Source organism: Watersipora subatra, chromosome 2 (assembly GCF_963576615.1).
Source record: "Watersipora subatra chromosome 2, tzWatSuba1.1, whole genome shotgun sequence".
Classification (NCBI taxonomy): Eukaryota; Metazoa; Bryozoa; class Gymnolaemata; order Cheilostomatida; family Watersiporidae; genus Watersipora; species Watersipora subatra.
In genome coordinates this window covers 21,251,701-21,276,033 of record NC_088709.1, presented here as the reverse complement: position 1 = coordinate 21,276,033, position 24,333 = coordinate 21,251,701, and the positions used below count along the sequence as shown (strand labels likewise).

Below are 24,333 nucleotides of genomic sequence, written 5' to 3'. Positions count from 1 at the left end.
GGAACTCTCTAACTGACCTGTTGGATAGAGACTGTCACTCCGACCATCTGTTGCTGGGATCGATTTTATGACCAAAGCTTCCATGACAGACGTTAAATATTTGGGTTGGTTTATCTAAATAAGCAAAGGGCATAAAACTATATGATCATGGAGGACTAGGTTTGTATGGATGAAATCTACTTGCAAGTAAAGAAATAACAATTTAGCTCAAAATTGGACAGATGATAGGAAACATTAAAGGTTGACTTGCAACAAAATTCACATTACAATTATTTGGCATCAAAAGATTCACCATGTCTTACTCTGTTGTATTGTAGGTGCCAAATATGTGGAAATGTGATTATAAGCTTTTAAATGCTCAAAACGAATTGCTTCAATGTGAGATAAGTCACTCTTGCTTGCCATACACATGAAGGAAGGCTAGTTCTGCTCAATCACAAATGCATCTCTGTATCGTTATAAATATCTAATTAACTATCTTCAGAGCTAACTGCAATACTTAGTGCCCGTTAATGGTGATATGTGCAAAATTAGTATAAGTGATTAGCACATAGAAACAAAGAACTACAAATTATACATAGTAGGCTATAGCTAAAGCAGTTGCCACGATTCAAAAGCCACGATTCATGACTGGCATATCCTATGAACTAAGTATTACCATCTAATTATACATACTTCAACGGAACCAATGCTGATGTAAGAATGAATAATTTAACCTTGAAAGACACACAGCATTGGATTCCTTATGGCTCAAATAAGGGTAAAGACAGCCTACCAGTTTCTAGATACTGCCTCTGAGTGGTTGATTTTAGAATAAGAAATTTGCAGTTCCCAATCTCGGTGAGCTCCAGAGACCTGAAGTTGGACAACACTCAGAGGTAGACGTACCGACGAGCCCTGCAACAAGTCGCAAGTCTAAGTACTTTTGTGAGTTAATGTGCTCTCTAGTTGTCTATGAGTTATAGCCTGTAAATACTTATCATAACTAATTAATGGGATAATTAGATAGAGCGTTTTGGTGGAGGTGCCGGTAACTGTCCTGTGCACCAGCAGCCAAGCTTGTGTAAAAACATTTTTGCACATACAAAATATTTGAGATCTCTGGTGGAAAAGCCCCCATCCAACCAAAAGATTAATTGCTCTTGTGGTCAGTTGCCTTGTTGCTGTTGCCGCGTGTAGTACCGCGCAAATAGGGCAGGGAGAACGCTTGATAACACTTCTAGGCAAGCAGAAATCCTAGGCCTGGGAAAATTTTTTTTAACAATTTAAAAGATTGTTGAATCAGACAGGAATTGAGTAATTCTGACAAGCTAATATACGCCTGACAGGGAACCGCAACCTGACTGCGCTGTGTCATTAGCAATTATCTAATCAATAAATTTTTGATAGATAACTAAAGGGTAGATTAAAAATACATTTAATTTCCACACTAAGCTCTGAAAGAACTTGACAAATTGTCAAGAAAGCAAAGCGAATTTGTCTGTTTGAGCATTCACCATTGGCTTGAGTGCAGTTCATATTATTTAAACAATTTCCATTTATCTTAGTGAACCCACATTCGCCAAGAATATTTACATAGCAAGTGGCAGTTAATATATTGTGGAGGACCGGGACATGCCTGTGTACTAATTACTGCACTCACATATGTATCCACACTGTCGTTTGACCGAACCTCTCGAACTTCCCTTATTGCATGCTTGAACTGCCTTTTTATTATTATATAACTGTATCACTGAACTGCCCTTGTATTGCTGAACTGCCTTTTTATTATATAACTGAACTGCCCTTGTATTACTGAACTGCCTTTTTGTTACATAACCATCATGTTGTATCTGGCAATTCCTTTGTGATATAAATAGATCAGTAGGCGGAGTTAAACGATAGGCGCTGGCTATATAAGCCAGCGCGGTAGGCAGGCAGAGGTGTGCTTGATTTCACTCATACTTGTGCATACTTGTATTAAAGATATCGATAATAAACTGCTATATACTCATACGAACTGCTTCTATTGACGCCTGCCTGGTTGGCTCACTGATTGTATAAGCAGACTCAGTGCAACCAACAGACGGAACTGCCAAGGTGACTCTAAGAAGGCTAGGAGGCGATCCACGGCCTTGTCTAGACTCGATCAGGTGTGCCATGGCACTAGAGATCCAGTCTTAAGACCAGCCATTAGTGGATCCAGACTAGCCTGGGATAGAGATCTAGAGGCAGGCCGGGGGTTTGGTTTCAGAGCAAGCCTGACTACTAGATTCTTGTCTTGGACTGACTTGACCGCCACCGGCAGGTCAATCAGGCCTCGGACAAGGTCAGCCAGTAGCCCAGGTTGCGACTCCCTTGTTAGGACGTAAAGCTGACTCAGCTACCGGAGTCAGATCCTTTACAATATTCAACCAAAAGTAAAATAATCAATTAATTCAATTTTCACAGCTGACTGTCTTGCAATTTGCTCACAGAATATAATCATCAAATGTTTTCATCTGATTGGTACAAAAACTTAGTAGGTGGTAAAACTTGTGGTGGAGCCACATATAAAGCTGTATCAACTGAATCAGTAACAGTGATGGCGTCAGAAGCCGTTAGTACCAATTCAACCCCACTCGTCACCACTGCCTCTACAGTCTCATACACTCCTAATCCTTTATCTACACCTCTTCATTCATCCACGCCTTACCAAAGGCCAAGGAACTGGCTGGATGAAATACGTGAGAGCCAAGCCCAGCAAGCACCTTCAGCCACACCTTTACCATCCAACATGTCTGTACATGACATGCAGCTTACCAATCTGACCACCTCCACTATCACTCAGCCACCATCACTGCAACCAAATCAGCAAATACAAATGGCAGCACCTTTTGATACATCTGCCATACCGCCGATAAATATGGCTTCTGGAGGTATGTGTAATGCACGGTTATCTAATCAAAAATTCCAGCAGTCAGTGGTAGATAGCCAACCAGTAAATAAAGCAATCCCACCGACTAGCTCAGCTCAAGCTAACACAAACATTTCCAGAGAACATCAAGCATTAGAAGTATGGAATTCTATACCTAATGACTTGAAGGCCTATATATTAACAATGAATGGAGCGCCTTGGCCGAACTTCACAGGCGCTTACCCTCGTCCGAACAACCCTAGGCATGGCTATGGCCACCCAGGCAAAACCTTTGGCGCACCAGGAATGCTTCCTTCACGGTTTTCTCGATTTCCATATGAGAATCAGCAAGGACGGATGGCTCAAAGACCAGGAGCTCAAAGCCAGCTTGAGGAAATAAACCGAGCGCCAAGCGACGAGTCGCCCTAACCGCATCAGTCAGAAACAATGACCAAAAGGCAGGCAGTACCAGCATTCTACCCAATTTTGATGTGAAGGAGACATTCGCCGATGAACCGACAGAGAGCTGGGAAGGATTCATCCAGCATTGGGAGATAGGAATGATGACCTTTGGCCTGGATGAACTGCAGCTAGCCCAGCGCTTACCAAAGTCATTAAAAGGGTCAGCGTATCAAACTTACATAGGTTTGGTGAAGGCCGGAAGCCCACCATTCGTGACTATGCAAAGCTCAAAAGTGAACCGAGCAGCGCCTTTTTGAGGCATAAGCCGATGAAAGGACGAAGTCTATTTACTCTATCACAAGGGAAAAAGAGCGTGGGCACATTCTATGATGAGGTGGTGACCGCAGGCAAATCAGCTTATGATGATATACCAGCTGACTACAAAAATCGCATTATACGAGATGCATTCATCAATGGTCTCAAAGACAAGTATCAGGACAAGAATTTGGCCAGTGGAGATGTGTCTCTTGAAAAGGCTTTGGACATAGCAAAAAGAGTGGAGTATACCGATACAATCGGTAAAGGTCAGAAGCTAGTGGCAGCATCTCAAGGACATGTAAATTGTGTTCAGGATAACCCTGACCAACTACAAACCCTTACTCAGCTAATGAGTGCTTTAACTGAGTTGGTTTAGAGCCCAACTGCAAGGCCACCCAAAAGCCATGAATCTTCCAAGCATAATTTTCCATCAAATGGTTCGGGGAAAGGCAGCAACTCGAAATGGGTTTCGAAAGATCAGAATCAGCCAAAATTTCAGGATAAGAATACAACATCAGCGAATAACCCCGTGAAACTCGAAACTTTGCTAATAGCCAGCAAAAGTCTAGACCCTTTTGAACACATGCCGTATACCTGGTCATGATATCGCTAAATGCTACAAGGCCAAGCGAGGTGTGAACGCGGTGGACCTTGACACAAACATTGAGTTAACAGCTGAAATGAGTGATGGTCAGTTTGCGGAGATGTTGTGCCAACTGGCAGAAGAAAAGGAACATGTAAATGTGGTGATGGACGAAAAACCAAAATGACATCGTAATCGGAAAGGGAAAGGTAATGGCATAACTCCGACCACTTACGCGTCATTAGCATTGATGACACTGCTCTGTCAGTTAGCTGATGACACTGCTGTTAGCATTAGCTGATGACACTGCTCTGTCAGTTTGTAGGCGGAGAAGCTATGCATCCTAAGAGGCCCATTAATATGTGGATCAAGGAAAGAGGACAGTCCTCACATTTTTCGAGTTAACACAAACTACCACTGCGATAGTAGGGTGCAGAATGCCACACTGAAACCTGCTCCCCCTACGCATGATGGTCTACCGAAGAAATTTAGTGAAATGGAACAGCCTTGCCTATCAATGCAGCAAATTTCGACAAACTATTACCACAGAAGTTTCTTTCTTCACTGATATAAAAACCAAAACAACAAGCTCTGAACCACTCTCGATAACGAAAGAAGAATGTTTGACCATGGTCAGCAACCATGAATGCAAAGATGGAACTCTCTATGGAGGACAAGGTGTTTACCTAACCAAGAACCCTATTGATGCAGAATACAAATACTGTTGCAAAAAACACGATTTCAGTGCTGATCAATGCAGCACAATCGAAACAACTGTTTATAAAAGGCATGGCGCTCAGTACTTTGAGTCACCTGCAGGAGACGTAGCTCGCTGCAACTATGACCATGGTAGTTGCCTACTGGCTGATGGCACCATGCTCGTTTGGGAAAAGAACGAAAATGTCACCTGTGAATTCGAGCCAGACTTTTCAGTCAATGGCACATACTTTGATGGACATTTTGTGAGTGATGATTTCGATCTCGCCTTTACTTTCACTAAACATGGACTGCATCATCACGAGGACTGTCAAGGAAGAGTCGCATCCATGACGGACCAAGGACTCCTTGTGCGGTTCTTGACACCTTTACCAAATATCACCCTAGATGATCATGTTGTAAATGAGTATACAGCATGGGGAGATGATACGGCGTTACTCAACGCAATGGTACAGGACGTAGCAACTGATCTTGCAACATCACAACGGAAACAATTTTGAGACAACTATGCATACACTTGCCAAAATATTGCAGCTACTCTGAAAATAGTAAGCCTGCTGATGTCTCAACATCCCACAATTAGCGCCCGATACATGCTGAAAAATCCAAACATAACTGCCAAAGCCGGCCAAGTTTTGTGCAAGTCTATCCTTGCACCCAGCTGTCTGCAGGCATGTACAACTTTGTGCCAATGCCCAAGGATAACTGCACCGAGTACCTTCCAATGAATGTTACTATTGGTGGCAAGACACAGAGGATTCTTGAACCCACTACTGAATGTCGTTCATTCCAAAAGCATGCAAGTAAAATGCAAGTTACAAGAAGAGGCATTAGTACAGCTAAATGACGCAATATATAAATACAAACTGGATGGAACCCTGGAAGTAGCAAAAGTAACCCACAACCTTACTCTGCCAAATATCCATTTAGGTGCCCATTCAGTAGAGATTCATGAAAGTATTTTCAGCCTCGCTCATCGACTCAATTGGCAAGAATTCAGTGATCATAGCGCTCTGAATGATATGCTGGCCACATTCAGCCGACAGCATCAAGTTCTACAAGCTATGGGAGTGGCCACCTTTCCCCATAGATCATTTGAGGAAAATGTAATTGAGTCCAAGGAAGAGGTCCTAGGCATGTCCTTTATGGCTTTCTTATTTGGAGGACATGTCACCTCAGGCTTTGAACTCTGGACCTTAGCGGTCAACGTGATTGTTAGTGTTATTTCTATAGCACTGCTAGGATATGGCTGCCTCCTTAAATGTTGTATTCCACGGTTTGGACCCAGTAGAGAGTCAGTAAATGCTATTAGCGCGCAGAACAATAATGAGTAATTGTTGTAATAGAAGTAATTGTTGACCAGACTCCAGCTTTCCAAGATGCAAAAGATCTAGTTTTAGTATATAGTGAGCACAGTTTGATAAATATTAGGCTTGATCTCACACAACAAAATCAGGAGGTTTTCAGGGAAACTCAAGTATTTTCCTACAACAAGGCTGATCTTGTAAAAGGCTTCGAGTTCTTTGCGGAGTGTGAGACAAATATACTTAGTTGTATTAAAGCTGGTAAGTCCATCAATAGGATTTACAATATATTTTGTGCAGGTATGCTGGCATTAAAACAAACATGTGTGTGCCAGTTAGAACAAGAAAAACTATACAACAACCACCATGGTTTAAAAAACGCTTGTCAAATGCTATAAAAAAAGAAACTTTTTTATCGTTTAATGAAAACTCATGAAACCAACTATAATGTTACAAGGTACAAAAACACACGGAAATATAACAAAAGGCTCGTGTTACAAGCTAAAAAGACATATCTATCTAAAACCCTTTATACTGTCAGGGGATAGCAAGGCATTTTACAGACACCTTAAAAAAGCAAAGAGCAACGGTTGTGATGTTATACCCAACCTAACTCTAAATGGATCTACATCAAACTCATCAACAGAAAAAGCTTACATGCTCAACTGCTTTTTTTCAGTCAGTGTTTGTTGTTGACGACGATAAACCTTTGCCAACTGATTTTGAGAAATATGATGTAGATGATTCTGTTTTTGAAATAAAAAAGGAAGGTGTTCTGAAAGTTCTCAATGACATTAAAGTTGCTAAATCATGTGGTCCAGACAATCTAACCGGCATACTTCTAAAGACTTTTTCTGCTTGTATTGTTCACGCATTAACTGAAATATTTAAGTACTCTCTGACCTCGAGCTCTCTTCCGGATATATGGAAGCTTGCCAAGGTGAAACCAATTGTTAAAAAGGGCGATAGAAAGCAACCAAAACAATTACAGGCCTGTCTCATTGACTTGTATTACTTGCAAGTTACTGGAACACATAATAGCTTCCAACATTCATCAATTTTTTGACAAAAAAAAAATGGTGTGACTCTCAGCATGGTTTCCATAAAGAAAGATCATGTGAGACCCAACTGATCCATACTTTCAATGATTTAGCTTTAAATAAAGAGAAACATCATATCACAGATGTTTTGATACTGGACTTTTCGAAGGCTTTTGATTCAGTAAATCATCGGAAATTGCTATTTAAGTTAGAAAGCCTTGGCACTTGCTTTATATTTATATCATGGATTAGAAATTTTTTAATTAGTAGGAAGCAATTTGTTTCAGTGGAGGGTGTTGAATCACATTTTTGCCATGTTCTCTCTGAGGTCCCTCAGGGAGCGGTTTTGGGTCCGCTTCTGTTTCTTGTTTATGTGAATGACTTGCCAGGCAAAATAACATCGGAATGTCGTCTGTTTGCAGATGATGCCCTTGTGTACAATTTAAGAAGTGAGAGTGCAGTTTTAAACGAAGATTTAATGACTCTCGAGGAATGGTCCCGCATCTGGCAACTTTCTTTTAATCCTTCAAAGTGTTCAGTTCTTTCCATCGGTGAACTGAAATCTCAGCAAGACTACTATTTACATAATGTAAAGTTAACTAATGATTACTCTAATCCATATTTAGGAGTTGAGCTGAGTAGCAAATTAAAATGGGAAAAACACATATATAAAATTACATCAAAAGCTAACAGACTAGTAGGAATGTTACATAGTTCTTAAAACAGCTGACACTAAGACAAGATCAGTGGCATACAAGACTCTGATACAATCAGGCCTTGAGTATGCTTGCCAGGTGTGGGACCCGCATTTGAAAAAAGACATCAAAAAGATCGAGAAAATCCAAAATAAATGTCTGAAATTTGTTTACCTCATAAGATCACCAGTAAGCTTTTCACAATTAAGGGAAAGCACTAACATAAAATCATTATAAGAACGTAGAAAAGATGCCCGAATAAAGCTATATTGCAAAGTGTTGAGTTCTGGTGTTATTCAAAAAACTTTTACTCTTCCCAATAACCTGCACGATACAAGACAAAATAGGGAATTGTACATGCCATCTGTGAAACCAGGGCAATATTTTCACTCCTTTTGGCCAAAAACAACTAGGGATCTTCGAGGGGATGTCGAGTGTGCAGATGTTTAGTTTCTTTGATTTAACCGGAGAGATTTGTACATGTATATATGTCAATAAATATATAATAAAGAAAAAATAAATAAATAAATAAAAGTAAAAAATAACCAAAAATGGTTCTTGAAACTGAGTTTTCACATCTTTTTGCCTTTAGAGACTCTCAGTGAGAACAATCTGATCTGAGTTCTGGCCACATATGAGCAGGAAAACATGTTACTTCCCTGTAGCGCCACGACCTCTTGGGAACTATCATCTGCTCCAACAGAATCAGAAGTGCATGCCCAGGAACCTTCGACCATGATACCGGAAGTAACATTTCCAACTTATTTTACAGAAAAATTTTGACTAGAGGCCGACCCACCCAACATCTCACAAGTTTTCAGAGTCAATAGCGGTAGACGATGCAGGAATGCATTAGTAAAAGTGAACATAGCCAGTCGCAATTATATGGCTTTAGCAGACGCAGAAGCCACTATTACCCTAATGCGACTAAACATTGCTCAAGAACTAAATCCACCACTGCATAAACATGGACTTTGTGCAACTGGAGTAACCAATGACGCATTAGCTATTGTTGGTCATACCGCAGCACTTGTGAAACTTGGAAGACATGAGTATCAGCTTGTATCATGTTTATATGTCGCTGATAAAAGTTCCCATGGAATAATCTTGGATACTGACTTCTTGGCCAAGTTGGGTGTGGTCGCCTATAACTTTGACAAATGCACGATACGAGTCAATGGAGAGACGCTACCTATGGGCAACAAAGCTGTCAAGGCTTGCACAGTGTCGAGGACAGATCATATGGTCTGTGCAGTAAAAGCTGTACACAACACTGAACTGCCTCCATTTTTTGAGACACTAGTAAAAGCCCAGGTTAAATCATCAAACATTGACGGACGTGACTGCATATTCGAAGGAGATTCAAAAGCTGGATCTCGACGTGTAATTATGGGAAAATCAGTGTGTAAAGTTGATAGAGAAAAAATCCGCATTCTAGTGATGAATGCCGGACCATCATCCTATACACTGCAAGAAGGTACGTTCGTAGGCAATGTAGAAACTTTAGAGCAAGACTTGCCTATAGTCAATCTGAAATCAGTTCCTGCAAAAACCAAGGAGTGTACTAACCCAGGAGACACCCTGAAGCAAGAGAACACAGATCTGACAGATAGTGAAATGGTTCGACTAAGAACACTGATAAACAATTTCAGTGACATAATTGGAGAAAATGTCTCAGAGCTCGGAACAACTACCATTGTCGAGCATGTTATTGAAACTGTACCAGGAGCAACACCTGTACGGAGCAGACCCTACAATATACCGGTACATCTAAAAGCCGAAGTGAAATCTCAGATTGATAAAATGCTAGAACATGGCCTGATAAGGATGAGCACAGGTAATTGGAGCTCTCCAATAGTATTAGTTAAGAAAAAGGATGATAGTTGGAGATTTTGTGTCGATTACCGCAAATTGAATGCTGTCACTGTCAAGCACTCTATGGCCTTGTCTAACATAGAAAATGCCATGGAAGTGATGCATAGGAAAAAGTATTTCAGCAGCATTGACTTAAGCTCCGGATTCTATCAGGTAGCCCTCCACAAGGATTCTCAAGAGAAGAGTAGCTTTATAACACCATGGGGATCCTACGCATGGACAGTCATGCCTATGGGTGCATCCGGAAGCCCTAGCACATTCACACAGTTAGCGTTAGCCATAACTGCTGATCTGATTAGTGCTGGAAACTCTTGCGTTTATATAGATGATTGGCTACTCACTTCAAAAGATTTTGATCACCACATCAAACTACTGTCCACAGTATTCACACGTTTGCGATATGTAGGCATAAAATATCGCTTCAGCAAGAGTTACTTTTTGCTAAAAGGAGATAACGTATCTTGGTCATGTGATTTCACAAAGTGGTATCTTTGTGTCACCACATAACGCTGTGAAAATACGGGAATTTCCAACGCCGAAAGATAAAACAGGAGTTTGGAGACTCGTAGGATTTTTCGGATTCTACCGGTCCTACATCCGGTAAACTAGCAGAACTTCAGTAAACTAGCGGCACCATTGATAGCCCTCACCAAGGAGTGCAGTCTCTTCATTTGGACAGAAGAATGTGAGAAAGCTGCCAATACGCTCAAGGACAAATATGTTTAGCACCAGTTCTAGCATTCCCAAATTTTAAACAAGAATTTGTACTGACTACGAATGCATCAGCAACTGCGGTGGGAGCAGTGCTTTCACAAAAGGGAGAGGATGGGAAAATGCACCCAATCTCCTTCTAGCTTCAATAAAGCACTACAAGGCATTTCTCATGAACGCGCACTTCAAGGTGCTAATAGACAATATAGTCTGCACATTCATTGTAAAGAAAGGCGACTTATCACCAAGACTAGCTAGGTGGGCAGTGCAGCTAGCTGACTACTCATTTGACATCAGCCACAAGCCTGGAAAAGAGAATGTGATTGCAGACGCTCTATCCAGAGCAGTAGTTACTTTAGTCGAGTCGGATGACGAGATTACTGAAAATGATAGGGCAACATCAGCTGCCCAAGCAAAAGATTACTATCTCTCACCAATCCTCTTGTATCTCCAGAAAAGAAAATTCCCAATAGATGCAGTAAAACGGGATATTAACATCGTTAAGGAGAAAAGCAAGCATTTAAAAGTAGTGAAAACAGTGTTATACCGGGTTAAGGATGACAAGCTGTTACTGGCAATACCATCCTCTCAAAGGAAAGAGTTGCTACATGCGGCACACGAGTCCGTGATGTCCATGCATCCTGGACTGACAAAAATGTTAACTTTGGCTGATCGTTATTGGTTTCCGAAAATGCAAAAAGAAGTTGGCCGTCACATTGCCCAATGTGGATCATGCTAACAGAAAAAAAACCCAAAAGTACCAATGAGAGTACCACTGAAAAATCAGATGGCACAACACCCTTTTTATGTACTTCCGGTTGATTTTCAAGGACCATCTGTTGAAAGCGAGTCAGGTAACAAACACATTCTGGTATGGGTAGATTATTTCACTAAATGGTGTGGAATGGAAGCCATCAAGGACCAATCCGCCGTAATGGTAGCTCGATCGTTCATAAACAGAATTTTCTGTCGATTTGGAGCTAGCAAGATTCTAATCGGCGATCGAGCAAAGAACTTTTTGAGTGATGTAATCTCAAATATCAACAAGTTGTTAAAAGTCGATCCTCAATTGACCACCCCTTATCACCCACAAACAAACGGTCAGGTTGAAGTTTACAATCGGAGTATCGGAAACATGCTATCACATGTCGTAGCTGAAAATCACAAAAACTGGGATGAGTTCATTCCATTTTGCCAACTGGCTCACAATTCTACACGAAATACAATTATAAACGCCTCTCCAAGCCTACTCCTGATGTGTCGAGAAAAGCGATTACCATACGACCTAACTAAACCTGAACTACCTGAGAGAATTGAACCAGGAGCATTTGCTGCTCAACTACATGAGAAAATGTCCCAGGTCTGGCAACGAGCTAGGGAAGCTATAGAGAAAGGAAAGCTCATGCAGAAGCACCAGTATGATAAGAAGGCGAAGCCTTCAAGCTTGCAAGTGGGTGATGCAGTTCTATATTACACGCCCAGAGGATACAAAAATCGTACCTCTAAGTTAATTAAGCGATGGACAAGAATATACATAATCAAGAGTATATCCGACACTAATGCCGACATCCAGCAATTTGATGACCCGGATGAGCCACCCTTCCGATTACATTTAAACACGCTCAAGCTATTTCTTGGACCACTAGTACGAGGAAGTAGTCATGAGATGAGTCTAGATCTTGGTTATTTACCTGATAGCGACACCGATGGAGATTCGGAAAGAAAAGTTAGCAGTGGCTCCGAGTTGGATGATGATACTAGCGCATCAACAATAGACATTAGCCGAAGTGATGAGCTAAGCGATAGCGCTACGGAAAATAGCAAATTTACAATTAATATGAAAGAGTTAGTAGCTCAACAATCAAACAACAAACAACCTGCAAACACAAGAAGTCAGCTGCAACAGTCGACAAAACTCTCAAACAAATTGGCGACAGATAAAGAGTCTGTAGCAAAGTCCGAAACGGGCAGCAACCCTGCCACCACTAACGAGCAAAGAGCAAACAGATATGGCCTGCGAAGGAAGCTAAAGCAAAAACGAGCGAAAGGCTTTCTCTACTCCAGCTAATAGACCAGTGGTTCCCAACTACCTTGGGGCCATGGACCCCCTGAGCTCCTTATCTAAAAGACATGGACCCCTTTATAAACATCATAATATATGGTGTTTATAACAATGCATTTTAAATTGGCGTACATTATAAATTAGAATAATATAAGAGTCAGTAGATTTGACATGTTTCTATTTATTTACTTACATAAAGCAATGCTATACTAAATTGCTTTGACTGTTAATTTTCAGTTTGTTAGTGGAATAGATTATACTTCTTGTTTTTCACCAAACTCTCAATCTTTGGGAAAGTGGTTGACAAAGCGCATCACATGTCATCTTCAAGTCCAAGTCGGTTTCGTCGCTTCGATTTGAGAACAACCACGAAGGAGAAAGCGGACTCGCATAAGTATGTAGACACAAATGGGAGCAGAGTTCGAAGGACATGTTTGGCTGTGGACATCGATGAATCATAGAAGGCCAAAATTCTTCAATGGTTTTATCTTCATAAACATCTTTGGTTATTTTACCGATCTGCTGATTTCATTTTGTCAAATAAATATAGTTGCCAAATATTGTCACGATTATGATCAGTCAGCTGTCATTAACAAGCGTTCATGATATTAATAGTTGCCAATGTGAAATGACCCAAATTTGGTTTCACATTTAGATTTTGAGTATGAAAACTAAACTGCACAGCTTTGCCACTGTCCCAACTTATTGGCCAGGTCAAACAATGTGACAACGACAAAATACTTTGCCATTTTATATTATAGGTGGAAAAATATTAATCAAAAACCAGGGAAAAAAAGCCGTTGTTTGGGTGATTTTGGGTAAACTATATTTAAATTCAAGCATATACTACGACCAATCTGAAAATTAGTAAAAATAAGTTGAAATGTTTTATTTTCCATGGATCTTAGTATATTGCTGAAATTGAAGAGGGAAAGAGAGAATTACGTGTTTGCTGGTTACATGTTGTGTTGTTTTGTACTACTAACCGGAAATCAGGTACTATTCAGCGAATTGCATTAGCCCGGAAACCCAGGCTAGCACAATCCCAACAGACTTCGATCATTAAACCCCGCCCATATGATAACCGTCGTCTATCATTTTAGGGTTTTATATCATTGAACCAACCACTATGACAGAAATAGCTGTAAATACCTAGCTAGAAAAACCAATACTGGCACCAGCCTGTGGACCCCTCAAAACCTCCTGTGGACCCCTAGGGGTCCATGGACCACCAGTTGAGAACCACTGCAATAGACTAACCTTGGCAACTGTCATTTTATAATCGCATATAACCGCATTATCTTTAGCCAAAGACATTATTAAAAACCAAATAGACTGGATGTGTAAACACAATTACTTTTATTGAAATATTTATATATACAATTAGGCATCAACTTGTGCTAATTCAATTTGGATGGGTGCACGCTGGCATCTTCTATGTAAGTAACAAATAAAAATTGTACCCACAAGTAGGACCATGGCACCGACTGCTACTATCGGCCCAACCACTGATCAGTCTACAATGATAAGAAATACAATAGAGAATACCATATATATATCAAGCTGCTCTTGTGTGCTGATGTAAATTGATCCGAAATTCTTTTACACACGAAATGACTAGCAGAACTGAAAGAGGTAAATAAATAAATTAGTAACTCATAAATTGCTTAGCACAATTACCGATAGCTAGTGGCAATTAAGCAGTAGATGTAAACACAAACAGAGCTGTAGTAGGAGGCTTCAGTGTTGTAAGACGCTTCAGTGTTGTGGCACACTTTGTGACACCCTTCCATCCTTTACAAGTGTTTCTAATCTGATAATTAAGTAGGAAGGAAATAGTCACGCGCCACTCACTTCTATGTATTGCAATGGATAGTATATATGTTCCCTGTTTTCTATCCATACAAACATACATTTTTATTTTGCTATTTTTATTTCAACTAGAAACGTAGCCACGCTTACGCTGCTTATACTGATAACCAAATTTCTGGGAAAATGGTGAGGCGTTGCTATTACCTTCCTGGTAGTTAAGGACCATTTGTACACTCTTGCACTCATGGATAGCGAGTGCACTATTCATTCAGTTATATGTAATGTAAAAGGCATTTATGTGAGCACAGGTATGCCTTGAGTAATCTAAAGTTAATATAATCTGGTAAATGTCATTTTTGAAAAAAATTTCGAAAAAAAAAAACTTTCTCGGTCGCAGCAAAGCCATATTTTTGGCCAGACGCAAAAAAAAGTACATTACAGCTTTGTGAAAAGATGCAATGACGGCCTGGTCAAAAAATGTGATGTTTCTTCACAATTATGTTTTGAGTTTAATACTTACAAAAGGTGTGGAAGTAGCAGTAGCATAATTGATTATGAATATAACTAGAAGAAACTGGTTTTGTAGTGACATGGTAGTGTTTTGGATAACAGTGTGTAGTGTACTTGTAATGCTGAGTACAAACATGCGTATGTTGTTTACGCATGCGTAAATAGCCTAAGTGAACCATTTAAATACGATTACTGTTTTTTTTTAATCTCCGTAATTTCGGTTTCCACCCTCTGATTTGATGGGACTTTATTTTATAATTATTACTTTATTATGATCAAGTCCTTTTTGTTTTTCATATTAGGGACTAATATGTTTTAAACTGCGGGTGTATGATATGTGCAAAATTAGTATACCTGACTAGCACATAGAAACAAAGAACTACAAATAATGCGTAGTAGGCTATAGCTAACGCAGTTGCCCTTCCGAAACAGAATCCACGATTCATGACTGGCATATCCTATGAACTAAGTATTACCATCTAATTATACATACTTCAACGGAATCAATGCTGATGTAAGAATGAATAATTTAACCTTGAAAGACACACAGCATTGGATCCCTTATGGCTCAAATAAGGGTAAAGACAGCCTACCAGTTTCTAGATACTGCCTCTGAGTGGTTGATTTTAGAATAAGAAATCTGCAGCTCCCAATCTGGGTGAGCTTCAGAGACTCGAAGTTGGACAACACTCAGAGGTAGACGTACCGACGAGCCCTGCAACAAGTCGCAAGCCTAAGTACTTTGGTGAGTTAATGTGCTCTCTAGTTATCTATGTTTATAGCCTGTAAATACTTATCATAACTAACTAACGGGATAATTAGATAGAGCAATGGCAGTAGAGTGGTCTCTTACTCTTTATATCTCGAGATTTTGTAGAACTTCTATAAAATAGCCTTTTATCTTACCAACTGTTTAATTATGATACAAAGATTGAGGTTGAGTGTTCAATGGCCTCACATTCAGGGTAGAATTAAACTGCACTCTTTGGTAATAATTTGTGCAATTCGGAAATGGCCAATCCAAAGAAGGGCTTGCGCATGCCCGCTAATATATTAGTACAGGGGCGCTCAACAGGCAGCCCTGGGGCCGGATGCGGCCCTCAGCCTGATTTTATGCGGCCCCTCAGAGAGTTTACCAATTTAAAATTTTTATACTGAATTTTCTGCCCAAGTTCAGGCCCTAACTTAGCAGAAATGTAGGCCAATTGTAACCACACTTTCTGACCATGTTAACAGCTATGCTATGACTCTTGGAAATCCCCTTCCCTTGCATCACTTTTTTCTTCCTGTCTGATATTACTGCACATGTGGGTAAAATCCCGTTTTTAGGGAATTTCCCTAACTGACCTGCTAACTGTTGGTATATAAATCGGTTCATTCATTTAAACACAAGCATGGCAAGTAAAAGGAAGATAGAGAGAGGGCAGAGAATTTAATAACGATTGGAAATTAAGCTATTTTGTGAAACACCACTCTGTAAATCAGCCTGTCTGCGTAATTTGCAACCAAATTATAGCAGTTCTCAAAGAATATAATATTCGATGGCATTATACTACTCGCCATGCACAACAGTATGACCAGCACAGTGGCCGAGAGAGAGCAGAGAAGTATGAAACACTGTCAAAAAATCTCGCATCACAGCAGCGCTTGTTCACCCGCTACACTGAAATCAGTGAAAAGGCTACAAAGTGTAGTTTGGTGATAGCTAACAAAATTGGCCAGAGGCAGCTGCCATTTCAACATGGAGAGTTCGCAAAAGAGGTAAGTTTATCTCTATTTCATCAATATGCTGAATATTACCGGTTCTTGTTTGGGTACCATTTATATGTGTATTATATTTGCATGCATTTTATGTTTTATTTAAATTTTATCAGCATATTCAACAGCACATGAAAGTATTGTTATTGACTATTGTATTGTAGGTACTGACAGCATTTGTGAAAGAGTTTTGCCCCGACAAGAAAGAAGCACTGGAGAGCATCTCTTTATCAAGACACACAGTAATTAGAAGGATTGAAACATTGAGTAAGGACATCGAGCGCAAACTCAAAGAGGTTGCAAGCAATTTTATCTACTTTAGCATTGCGCTTGATGAGAGTACAGATAATTCAGACATAGCACAACTTGCCATCATGGTCAGAGGTATTGATGATCAGTTTAGCATCACAGAGGATTTTCTCACAATGAGCAGCCTTCACGGCACCACAACTGGTCAAGACATATCCGACAACCTGCTCAAAGAACTTAAAGATTTCAATCTACCACTTGAGAAGTTCTCAGGGATATGCACTGATGGTGCGCCGGCAATGACTGGAGAACATACAGGCTTAATTGGCTTGCTGTTGAAGTCCAGAGTGTGGAATGTCCCTCCTATCATGTACCACTGCATCATTCACCAGGAAAATTTAGGAGCACAGCACCTTAAGATGGGACATGTCATGGAATTGGTTGTATCCACAGTAAACTACATGAGGGCTCGAGCTTTGAGCCACCGCCAGTTCAAAGAGATGCTGAAGGAGATTGAAGCAGAATTTCAAGACGTGACATATTATTGTAAAGTGAGATGGCTCAGTAGTGCAAAAACACTTCATCGGTTTCTCAGTCTTTTAGATCCCATCGATACTTTCATGACAGGCAAAGGACGTAACCACGAAGAATTCAGAAATGTGGCATAGATAAATGATCTTGCTTTCCTGGCAGACATTACTGAGCATATGGCGGATCTCAACCGCAAACTACAGGGAAAGAAGCAGCATGTATCATCTCTGTGGAGCCATATAACAGCTTTCCGGTGTAAATTAAATCTGTAGGTCGATCAACTTCAAAATGGAAACTGCACACATTTTAAGAGCCTGCTGGAGCGAAAACAGAGTGTTGAAAATCATGTCAGTGCAGAGCCATATGCAAAGCTCCTGACTGGCCTTGCTGCTGAATTTGGCAGAAGTTTTGCTCAATTTGATGGCACTTGCATGCATACCAACATCTTTGAAGACCCATTCTCAGTCAACGCAGAAGAAGCACCTGCTCCTCTAAAAATGGAACTGATTGATATTCAAGCTGATAAAAGGCTAAGCCAGCATCACAACAGCCATGAATTTGTAGAATTTTACCGTGATTTTCTTCCAAAACAAAGATTTGCAGGCCTATACAAACATGCTTTACTCATGGGCAGTTTGTTTGGCTCGACTTATCTATGCGAGCAGTTCTTCAGTCGTATGAAGCATACCAAAAATAAATACAGGACAACTATCACTGATGGACACTTGACCCAGCAACTAAGACTGGCTTCCTCAGCTACCCAGCCTGACATTGATAGAATAGTCAGAGAAAAGCAATGCCAAGTATCACACTGAAATATCTAATTACATGTTTTAGTGTTTGTAACTGTCCATGAAATGTTCAATTTATGTACCTGTACATGTATATCTCATTTACTTTAGTTGTACAATTTATTTTACTAACCTAAATAAAGTTTACTGTAAATAGCACTGTAAATCTTAATTAATCAGTTCACGGAACTCTGTGTGCAAACAAGGAGTATAGCAACTTTGACCTAACTTATGTAGATGTAATCTCAGCCCCCTGCCTACAGATAATTTTTCATATTGGCCCTCACCATGAAAAGGTTGAGCACCCCTGTATTAATACGTAGTAAATACGAGTCGCTATACAAAACAGTAAGGTCCCGAAATAATAAAATGCTCTCCGAAACACGAACAAACTGTGTCTGTTGTCGCTTTGTTTGATAAAAATAATAAAATGCTCTCCGAAATAATAAAATGCTCTCCGAAACACGAACAAACTGTGTCTGTTGTCGTTTTGTTTGATGCGCCGATGAGGGTTAGAAGGGTTGCATATCTCACTCTGTGTAGACCAATATTGGAATATGCGAGTGAAGTATGGGACCCTCATTTGATGCGACAGGTAGCATCATTGGAGGCAGTTCAAAGAAGGGCGGTTAGGTTTATATCTGGTTTGAAAGGTAGGCAGAGTGTTACAGAGGCAAGAATTTTTATAGATCTAGAACTTTTAGAACTAAGACGCAAACATGCAAGAATGTCTCTCATGCTAAAGATTTTATCTGACGACTGCCATGAATCTCTTATCGAAAGTTTTAACCAAATACAAAATGTTCTTCACAGTCATGAAACAAGACTGGTTACGGGGGGTGCTCCTTCAGCTGTATGTGCAAACACCGGGTTTTATATGAATAGTTTTTTACCTAGAACATCGCGCAACTTGCGCGGCTTACCATAATTTTTTGTTTTATTGACTATTTTTAAATAAAGTTCTCAACGGCCTTCTTTTGCCCGATTTCGGGATTTACGGGTTCTTAAAACACCTAGACCTAGACCTAGTCGCTGAAACTACAATTTTACCAACGCATTGTAAAACATACTTCTACTATTATGAAATTATTGTGATAATAATCATTGTAACCATAAAAGTTAAATTATTGCTATCACTCGATTCTTTCAACTGATTGTCATAAAATTTGCGGTCGCGATATACATCATATACGGTCAGAGCTGCCAACCCAAGCGTGGGGCAATGCGTGCGATTTAATTTTGGGGCAATTGGTGTATCAATGATAGCATATATAAAATTTTGAAAATTGGGGCAAAAATCTCACGCAATTCTCACGCATTTTCATTTTTTCTTTGGGGTGATTGCGTGAGTCTCACGCCCAATGCGTGAGAGTTGGCAGGTATGTATACGGTAGAGAAAAAATCCTAGAAAGAAAAGCGTTCCTATAAGAAAAGCGGAAAAGCCACGCAAAACTAAATACTACTAGTGTGATTATTTGAATCGTTACGACTGTGAGGTGGAGCTTATCTTCTAATTTTAGCGGAGAGGACAACTCAAAGTTCAACAAAGCAGACAACTCCCTTTATATGAGGTTTCTTACGAAGCAAATTCTAACTAGTGGGGCCACTAGTTAGACATGAGGGATTAACTTATTTCATACTTGCCAAGTCTTTCTAGTAGAACACCTCAGGTTTATGTGTCATGTCATCAAACTATAAAAGTTAAAGTATTTTAATTATGTACAGGCCAAGATGAAGTGTTTTTATAAAAGAGAAATTATAAAAGTAGTTTTATAAAAGTAAAGCCACACCACGAATAGGCAGCTTCATCTTTGCAATAAATGAATTGGATAACAATGAAAAAGCTAAAATGAAAAGCCTGACAGCCAGTCAGCAATAAAGCTTTGGCTTGTAAAGGTCTGACCAATGATATACAGCCCCCCTGTGGGGGTTGTACAACATTGGTCTGACCAATGATATACAGCCCCCCGAGGGGGGCTGTATGTCATTGGTCTGACCCTGTAAATGTTTGTTTTCTGGCAATCCCTCTGTGCTGTAAAAAGGAATGATGTTAACATGAATAATTGACTAGTTACTATTTAATCAAATAGTATATAACAAAAACATTGTATTTCTTACAAGGTGTGATTATAGTGAATGTTAAGATAATGAATATATTGCTATCTACATAGGATTAATGGCTTTCAACCCAGTATTTATTATGGATATATCTGTCAGATAAGTTCTGGAAGAAAACAGGAGGACCTATTTTGTCAAGGAAACCAGAAACTACTATGACTTATGATGACAACAATACAGATAAAAAGAACTATTACAACTCACATTCTCTATCCAATCTTTTCTAATTTTTACCAAACTGGGAGAATCAAGTGTGTATCTAATAGATGGGTTGCTCTAAACTCCAGGCTTTGAGGTAAAGCTTAGAATACGGGTATCACAACACCCAACCTAACTGTACTGGATCCCCTGACTATTGTAATGATTACATTAATAGTATAAAAGGAGTGAAGCTATTTCAGTTCAAAATAGAAAAAGGAGCTGTTATTTATTTCATGTGAGAGTAAAGATCTCTTTCCTTTCTCCTGTAGCCTTTTCTCAACCCAAATAACTCTGACTAGAAGGGTGACCACCCTACATTCCCCACACTACACCTACAAATCTAGAGCCTTCTAGATTGTCTAGAACCTTCCAGATAACACGACCACCGAAGCAACTGACCATAATTATGTGATTATTATGAAAATAAATCTTCGAGTCATAAATCATGAGTATCAATAAGTTAGCTGATCGTTACTTGAATGTTTGGTGGTTAAGGCTGGGTCATACTATATCACTGTATCTCGACGTTGATGCCACAATACTTCGGCAAACATTAATAATAAAAATGTTTGCACTATCACACACCCATCAGTGTTTGCATCAGTAAATACTCCGTGATGTAGCGATATTATTTGGTTCAATTTTCTCATTATGTTCTTATCTCTTTCAACTTCTCTCGAAGAAACCTCTTTGTTTTCACGCGCTCGAATAAAAAAACCAGTCTCGCAGCAACTGTCATAAACAGAAAGGAATCAAGGTATCTAAATGGTTCACATTGTACAGGCTGACATCGGTGCTCAGCAAAATATTGGCAGCTGTTTGACAGCTGCTAATATTTCTGTACCTTATAACAGCAGCTCCGTTGATGCTATCAGTGCCTGGCACACATATTCAATGATGAACCCCACAAGGACAACACCGACATACGTTGGTATAGTGTGAACCAGATATCAGTCATTAAAAATAACTTACCTTGATAGTGTAAATAGTCCAGTTATTGTACTAGTTGAAACTTACCTTAATAGTGTAAATAGTCCAGTTATTGCACTAGTTGAAACTTACCTTAATAGTGTAAATAGTCCAGTTATTGTACTAGTTGAAACTTACCTTAATAGTGTAAATAGTCCAGTTATTGTACTAGTTGAAACTTACCTTAATAGTGTAAATAATCCAGTTATTGTACTAGTTGAAACTTATCTTAATAGTGTAAATAATCCAGTTATTGCACTAGTTGAAACTTACCTTAATAGTGTAAATAGTCCAGTTATTGTACTAGTTGAAACTTACCTTAATAGTGTAAATAGTCCAGTTATTGTACGAGTTGAAACTTACCTTAATAGTGTAAATAGTCCAGTTATTGTACGAGTTGAAACTTACCTTGATAGTGTAAATAGTCCAGTTATTGTACTAGTTGAAACTTACCTTAATAGTGTAAATAGTCCAGTTATTGTACTAGTTGAAACTTACCTTAATAGTGTAAATAGTCCAGTTATTGCACTAGTTGAAACTTACCTTAATAGTGTAAATAGTCCAGTTATTGTACTAGTTGAAACTTACCTTGATAGTGTAAATAGTCCAGTTATTGTACTAGTTGAAACTTACCTTAATAGTGTAAATAGTCCAGTTATTGTACGAGTTGAAACTTACCTTAATAGTGTAAATAGTCCAGTTATTGTACTAGTTGAAACTTACCTTAATAGTGTAAATAGTCCAGTTATTGTACTAGTTGAAACTTACCTTAATAGTGTAAATAGTCCAGTTATTGTACTAGTTGAAACTTACCTTAATAGTGTAAATAGTCCAGTTATTGTACTAGTTGAAACTTACCTTAATAGTGTAAATAGTCCAGTTATTGTACTAGTTGTAACTTACCTTAATAGTGTAAATAGTCCCGTTATTGTACTAGTTGAAACTTACCTTAATAGTGTAAATAGTCCAGTTATTGTACTAGTTGAAACTTACCTTAATAGTGTAAATAGTCCAGTTATTGTACTAGTTGAAACTTATCTTAATAGTGTAAATAGTCCAGTTATTGTACGAGTTGAAACTTACCTTAATAGTGTAAATAGTCCAGTTATTGCACTAGTTGAAACTTACCTTGATAGTGTAAATAGTCCAGTTATTGCACTAGTTGAAACTTACCTTAATAGTGTAAATAGTCCAGTTATTGCACTAGTTGAAACTTACCTTGATAGTGTAAATAGTCCAGTTATTGCACTAGTTGAAACTTACCTTGATAGTGTAAATAGTCCAGTTATTGCACTAGTTGAAACTTACCTTAATAGTGTAAATAGTCCAGTTATTGCACTAGTTGAAACTTATCTTAATAGTGTAAATAGTCCAGTTATTGTACGAGTTGAAACTTACCTTAATAGTGTAAATAGTCCAGTTATTGCACTAGTTGAAACTTACCTTGATAGTGTAAATAGTCCAGTTATTGTACTAGTTGAAACTTACCTTAATAGTGTAAATAGTCCAGTTATTGCACTAGTTGAAACTTACCTTGATAGTGTAAATAGTCCAGTTATTGCACTAGTTGAAACTTACCTTAATAGTGTAAATAGTCCAGTTATTGTACGAGTTGAAACTTACCTTAATAGTGTAAATAGTCCAGTTATTGCACTAGTTGAAACTTACCTTGATAGTGTAAATAGTCCAGTTATTGCACTAGTTGAAACTTACCTTAATAGTGTAAATAGTCCAGTTATTGCACTAGTTGAAACTTACCTTAATAGTGTAAATAGTCCAGTTATTGCACTAGTTGAAACTTACCTTGATAGTGTAAATAGTCCAGTTATTGCACTAGTTGAAACTTACCTTAATAGTGTAAATAGTCCAGTTATTGTACTAGTTGAAACTTATCTTAATAGTGTAAATAGTCCAGTTATTGTACGAGTTGAAACTTACCTTAATAGTGTAAATAGTCCAGTTATTGCACTAGTTGAAACTTACCTTGATAGTGTAAATAGTCCAGTTATTGCACTAGTTGAAACTTACCTTAATAGTGTAAATAGTCCAGTTATTGCACTAGTTGAAACTTACCTTAATAGTGTAAATAGTCCAGTTATTGCACTAGTTGAAACTTACCTTGATAGTGTAAATAGTCCAGTTATTGCACTAGTTGAAACTTACCTTAATAGTGTAAATAGTCCAGTTATTGCACTAGTTGAAACTTATCTTAATAGTGTAAATAGTCCAGTTATTGTACGAGTTGAAACTTACCTTAATAGTGTAAATAGTCCAGTTATTGCACTAGTTGAAACTTACCTTGATAGTGTAAATAGTCCAGTTATTGTACTAGTTGAAACTTACCTTAATAGTGTAAATAGTCCAGTTATTGCACTAGTTGAAACTTACCTTGATAGTGTAAATAGTCCAGTTATTGCACTAGTTGAAACTTACCTTAATAGTGTAAATAGTCCAGTTATTGTACTAGTTGAAACTTACCTCAATAGTGTAAATAGTCCAGTTATTGTACGAGTTGAAACTTATCTTAATAGTGTAAATAGTCCAGTTATTGTACTAGTTGAAACTTACCTTAATAGTGTAAATAGTCCAGTTATTGTACGAGTTGAAACTTAGGCAAATATTTCAAACACTCTAATAAAAGAATACAGAAAACAAGATGGAATGTCTACTAGCTGAGCAAAGGAATGTGTAGGAATTTAATGAATTTTTGAAGGCAGTGTTAGCAACCAACTTTACTGGCTCTACATATGGGATGCTTATTTTCAGACTAGGATACCACAAACAGTAGCTGCCTGGCATGACAGGTTGCATA

General features: G+C 38.8%; 1 pseudogene; it reads right to left on the bottom strand.

The window, feature by feature from the left end:
• The window catches only part of LOC137387290 (zinc finger protein 420-like), a 76,084-nt pseudogene that overhangs the window by 18,447 nt on the left and 33,304 nt on the right, over positions 1 to 24,333 (bottom strand).